This window comes from Suricata suricatta, chromosome 4 (genome assembly GCF_006229205.1).
Source record: "Suricata suricatta isolate VVHF042 chromosome 4, meerkat_22Aug2017_6uvM2_HiC, whole genome shotgun sequence".
In the NCBI taxonomy this organism is placed as follows: domain Eukaryota; kingdom Metazoa; phylum Chordata; class Mammalia; order Carnivora; family Herpestidae; genus Suricata; species Suricata suricatta.
In genome coordinates, this window is record NC_043703.1 from 152,226,171 (window position 1) to 152,232,391 (window position 6,221).

At 48.7% G+C, this 6,221-nt stretch overlaps 1 protein-coding gene across 2 annotated transcripts in view; it reads right to left on the bottom strand.

Annotated features, from left to right (window-relative positions):
* Positions 1-2,973, bottom strand: part of KCNS3 (potassium voltage-gated channel modifier subfamily S member 3) — a 41,393-nt gene extending 38,420 nt beyond the window's left edge. Inside the window, exon 1 of one of the 2 annotated variants that reach the window (XM_029936355.1) lies at positions 2,919-2,973. The gene's annotated coding sequence lies outside the window, so the exon portion shown is untranslated. Of the gene's footprint in view, positions 1-505; positions 637-2,918 lie in introns of those variants that run through there. The other variant, XM_029936354.1, reaches the window with a different exon arrangement.
* Between the last annotated feature and the right edge of the window lie 3,248 nt (positions 2,974-6,221).

Genomic DNA, 6,221 nt, shown 5'->3' on the forward strand with positions numbered 1-6,221 from the left:
GGCTTCGGGTCCTCCGCCCGCGCTCCCCAGGCTCGGGGCCCGGCGCTCAGACGCGGGAGGCTGCGGGTTGCCGGACTGAGGCCGTGCGACCCCGCGGCTGCACGGAAGGACAGACAGGCGGCCTTGTGGAGCTCGCGCCCCCGCCCAGGCCCGAGTGCAGAGTCACCCCAGGAGCCGCGTGCCCTGTCCGGTTGGAAGCAGGAGCGTGCCCAGTGCCTCCTACCTGCGCGCCCTCCCGGCCGGAGCCCGGGACCCAGCGGGAGACAGACCACCTCCTTCCGCGGCCCCGGCGGCTCCGGCAACCGCCTCGAGAAGTCGCGACCCAAGCGACACTCTATAAATGTGCATTCCCTTAGGAAGTACCGAGGCCCCAACTTGTTTTCAAACAAAGTGCGAAGGGGAAAAAACGGCCCCGGTCCTGCCTGTTTACCGCCAGCCCCGCTGCCCGAGGACTCGTGCACGGTGCAGAACAAGATTGTTTGACACGCTCCGTTCCTCGACTTACCTACAGAGTCACATGCACTGAGCTAAAGGGGGACGAGTCGGGTCTCCTTCCCGAAGGATGGAAGAAGGGCCAGAGGGAGGGAGATGCCTTCGGCCGAGGTCGAGGAACAAACCCTGGCCCCAGCGAGGGCGGCGTGTGGTCCGGAAGGCGTTGCGGGCCCCTCTGCAGTGAGCAGGAACTCAGTGAACCGCCCGGAGGAGAAATGGGACGCTCGGGGACCCACCCCCGCGCTCCCCCGCCCGCCCCCAAACTGCAGATTTTTAAGTTGTGCAGACTTGCAATAATTCCTCAGAGCCAGCTGCTCCAAGCTGTGGGCTCCCAGTGTTCCTGGGTTCCCGACCCACATCACGCAATGGGGCAGCTGCCCCTACCCCAGAACCTGCTGACCTGGCGTCTGACTAGCACCTAGAGACACCACACAGGGTGAAGTTCCAGACCCCGAACCAGGCACATGGGAAAAGAAAGAGGCAAGGGGATGGACAGAAAAGGTGAAAGACACTTTCTTTGACCTCACCCAAGTACCTGATGTCTTTGGATTTTCTAATTTTTTTTTGTTTGATCAAAACCCACCACAGGAATCAAAGAGGAGCAATGTTTACAGTTTCTGGCAGGCTAACAGGGGGTGAAATCTGCCCCCTTGCACAGATGAGGATAGTAGCAAACAGGAATGGCAGAGGAGAAGGAAGACTACAACACGGTCTTTCCTCAGACACCAGCATTTCTATTTGGCTCATGGAAGGCAAGGTGGGGGCACAAGTGACTGGAGAACAGGTATTGGAGGCCCTCTGTCCCTAATCCCATTGTTCTTTAGCTCCCCCAAGCCTGTCCCCTCTCTTATGGAAGAGGATACAAAGCATTTGTCTACACTGCTGCTTGCAAGCCTCTGAAGAAGGTAATTTGCATATGCAATCATCATGTTTAGGGTAAGATCTAAGATTATTCTAAAAATACGTTTATATTTTATCAGCACCTAAGAAGAATGCTTCCAAATCTCTCCCAGCAGTTAGCTATTTAATCATTTTAAATCACTAAGTTATCCAAAAAGTCCAGCACTGTTTACTTGAGAATGAAATATGTCCAGAATCTTCCGAGCACTGCAGAAGGCATCTGCAGTGCAGAAGAGTCAGGGAGCGAGGTCCTTCCCGTGGGTCTGGATGGCACCTGTGAACTGGAGAGAAGGTGCCCATGGTGGAGGTCAGAAGGGACCTCCATGTGGCATCTGTGAAAGCCAGGGACAGAAAGGACAGGCTTCCACTGTGGGCATATGGGGGTGGGCTGAGGAAGGGGCACAGATTTAAGAGACCGGCTGAGGTTCTCATCATTCGATACCCTAGGGGGAGCCCCAAGAGCAAGTCACTTAGTGGTTCAACATGGTGTTTCTTCTTTCATAAGAAAAATTTCTCCCTTCCAGGGCAATCATGTGAAGCAAATGGAATAATAAACAGGGAAGCATTGCATGGACCATAAAGTACATGTCTATTCCCCAAAAGTTCAGCCCTGACGGTTTACCAAGGTCGGGCCAGGCAAAGTTGAAAATGCATTCTCATATGAGTGCACACGCACACACACACACACACACACACAGACACCCATGCTCTCCAACCCCTCCCCCCCCCCACTATGTCTAGGGCTTCTTCTTCTGACCTCAGACTCCATTGCCACAGTGCCTGCTCTGATCCACTTGAGTGGATCACACACACACTCTCTTCCTCCAGCATCTAAATGTCTTTACGCCACATGATATGGCCACGCATTGTTAATCACCAGCTGACACTACTGCTCACTCCTCCATGGTTTCCAAAGGGACTCCCAGAGTCAGGGAAGACATTGCAAGCAAACATGGGCCCAATGCAGTCTGTCTTTCAGGCTTCCATAGTCTCCCTGCTCTGGTCACTCCCTTTTTTAAGGTCGTTCTCTCTTACCCACCTACCCACTGCCCATGTGCTCCCTCACCTCTTCCCTCCCAAACCTTTTCCTGACCCTTCATTATCTCTAAAATCCAAATGACAGAAACCCAGCTGAAAGTCACAGCTGGAGGTGAGGGAAGTACTAAGTTGCTTTTAAATGGAAAAAAGTCTATGTGTGAAAATGAAGGTACTCTCACGTATGGCGGGAAGAGGAAATATTAGTCATAGTGGCTAACATTGATTCCATTGGTTATGCTTATTGCTTCTCTTTAAACAGCACCCTGAATGTCACTGCAGCCAATATGAGGACTTGGAACTGTGTTTCCCCGAAGTGCCAGCCTTTTCCATGTCTCCCTGCACCCACCGTGGTCTTCCTCTGCCTGGAATACCTTGCCCACCCTGCTGCCTTCTTGGCTCAAGCAACTCCCTTTCTCTTGGGTGACCATCAGTTTCTAATCACTACCCTCTGGAAAGCACCCCTCCCCCCCCCTCCCCGGGTTGCGTACCTCCTCTCCTTGCTTTCTCAGCACATTTTGCTTCTCGCCAGTCCCACCATATTGGATTTTCATTGTTTATCGTCAACCAGGAGATGAGCTCCTTGAAGGCTGGATTTCTAGGACCTTTCATAGGGTCTGCATCTTTGTGCGGTGAATTACTGACGGCTCCGTCATCGGGCTGCTGGGCTCTGTCATCGGGCTGCTCAGCTCCCTGCGCTTCTGATAGGAAGTGATATACTTTATTTCTTCCGTCAGGTAAAGAGAAAACATAGGAACTGTCACATCAATCTCTGCTTGGATGCCAGGCAGGTCAAGATTAAATCTAGTCGGGGCACCTGGGTGGCTCAGTCAGTTGAGCATCCTACTCTTGGTTTCAGCTAAGGTCAGGATCTTAGGGTTTCATGAGTTCAAACCCAGCATCGGGCTCCATAATGGCAGCAAAGAGCCTGCTTGGGATTCTCTGTCTTTCTCTCATTGCACCTCCCCCCCCCCAACTTGCACTGTCTCTCTCAAATAAATATACTTTAAAAAAAATAAGAAAAAAAAGACAAAATCTAGTGAATTAGCTAGAATTGCTTTTATTTCAGATCATTGCTGCAATGACTTCTCATCTTTCACAAATTATCTGTAAGCCTACTTTAAATGTCCTGCTATATTATTTTTTATATTGAAAGTACCTTAAATATTTGTGGTCTTCAAGACCAAGGACTTGAATTCTAATCTATCTCTGCTTCCGAATAGCTCTGTGATATCTCCTCTCAGGCTCTCTCTTAGGGTTTGGACAAGATGATCCCCAACGTGTTTGTCAGTTCTAACACTCTTGCAATTCTATAGATAAAAGGATAAAATGTATAAATTATTAAAGAAAAGAAAACCCATGTAACAGAATATGGCTAAGTCCTCAGATGCAAAGGAATCCTCTTCTCAGGTCATTGGAGGTTTCTTCTGAGGACCCTTGAGCATTTCCCAAGATGAGTTCCACAGCACACCTGTGTCGTGGTCAGAACACTCTGGGCAAGCACGTCCTCTGTTCCACTGGTCGGTATTCATAATACACTCAGCATAGCAAAGGCTCTCTCTGAGAAGTCGGGTCATAAAAACACTCCAAGGGATGGACTTCCAGAGTGCTCATAATCTGGCTGGAAACTACCTTTTTAGCCACATTTCAAGCTCTTCACACTTTTCTTCTTGTCTCACTCATTCCCACAATCCTCCCTCCGCCCTGACGCACACATGGTCCACTCTTACATTCCATCCTGACACGTTAGATCCATCTTTCCACAGTGCTCACTGGGTGCCCTCTGAGCCTTGGTCCGGCTTGCATCCTGTTTCTATGATGCCCCATTCTCTGCCTGGCAAATGCCAACTTAACCTGCAATACCATTATCTCTCATTCTTTGAAGCTTCCTTGACCCACAAATCATATTTAGTTGTCCCTTCTGCTGAGTCCCATTATACTTTGTACAAGCCTCTGGTTACAGTCACACTCTTATAATATTGTCACCTGTTTCTAGAGTCTTCTCAATTAAACTGGGGGTTCCTGGAAGGCAGTCAGGATGTGGTGTTATTCATCTCAGTATCTTAAGAGCTGGGTGCATTACAGATGCTCAGTGCCTTTGTTAAGAATAAAAAGGGAGGCATTGCTGGGTGGCTCAATCAGTCAAGCATCCAACTCTTGGTTTCAGCTCAGGTCATGATCTCACAGTTTTGTGGGTTCCAGCCCCACATCAGGCTCTGCACTGGCAACATGGAGCCTGCTTGGGATTCTCCCTCTCCCTCTCTCTTTCTGCCCCTCCCCAACTCACACTGTCTCTGTCTCTCTCAAACTATATAAACTTAAAATTTAAAAAAAAAGAATTTTAAGCATAAAAAGGTAGATAAAAGGTGGATGGATGGATGGACAGACGATGGACAGAGAGGTAGCTGGGTGGGTAGGTGGATGAATAGATGGAGGAACTAAGACCTTCAGATTTCAGAGCGAGTACAAGAAAGCAAACACAGAAGTGCCAAAGACCAAATGAGTCGACCTCATGGTTTTTCTTTCTTTGGGGGAGTTATGCACCTATTTTAATGATTCTTCATTCCTGCAATGGAACTTAGGATCTAGTCTTTATTTCCAACTAGAAGAGTAACACTTTCTTCATGGCAGAGACTGCTAGGCACAACCCCATCATCTTTTCTCTTCTGCTTCTTCAGTAATAATATCCCCAGTGATTACCTGGATCATAAGGTGACCAAGTCTTCCTGGTTTCCCTAGAATTGTCCCACCTTTAAAAAACTTAAAGCCCAGCGTCTCTGGAACCTGATCGGTCCAGACAAACCAGGATCCGGTCATCCTACTAGATACACTGATGCCCAGGATAAAGTTTACACGTCCAAGCCTGTAGGGGAGAACTTGCCACTAGGTAAGAGCACAAGACCGAGTTCTTTCCAATGGGGTGGTGGTGTAAGTGGGCTATTCAGTCTCTGGGACACAAAGAATTTTCTATTCAAATTTCTTTTGAAAAAAAATCACAACTTTTTACTACAATGATAGGGTGATAGGAAGGAACCAAAAGATCTTTCTGGAGGAGCAAGGTGGAAAGTCAGTGCCCTGCTGCCTGCTGGGAGATCACTCTCTCAGACGCACCTGCTAGTCCTCTTTAAATGCAGCTGCAAATACCCTTGGATGTTGGGCAGCTGCACTGACTTCATGTCTCTTGCCTTTTTCCTTTTTTTGTCTCAGTCACAGAGGACTAAATCATTCACGGTCCTCAGGTATGGCACATTGTCAGCAGCGGCACACACAAAACCTCTCTCCTGTTTTTATTATTTATTTATTCCTTTGTTCCCCATTCCACACATGCGATGCCAGCCGACTCTCCACAGGCAGCCGTTCTAATGTACTTATTGATAACCTTGTGTTTCCGTGCATCCTTGTAGAAGGTTGTTTGGAGTGAATGCATTTTTAATTTATGCAAATGGAAATTTGTTCTTTCTCTTAATCTTCTCGAGTGTTTCACTCCACACTGTGGTGGTTTTGACCTCCATCCCTATTGCTCTGTGTGCATCTGGTCTGCTCCTCTCTTGCACTGTGCACACTGTCCCCTCCCCAGTGACAGGTGCCCATTATGCCCCACATTCCCCACCACCACCCCACAGGTACCCCCTTATGGACTTGGGAAGAATGTGACAGGTGTATACATACCCTACAGCAGGATTGCTGGTCATGGGGCAGGAACAGTGCTGATAGAAATATTGAGATATTTATGCACTAGTTAGTAAACAGGCCTGCCCCAAAGCTCCCTGAGTATCCTTCCTGTTGTCTCAGCT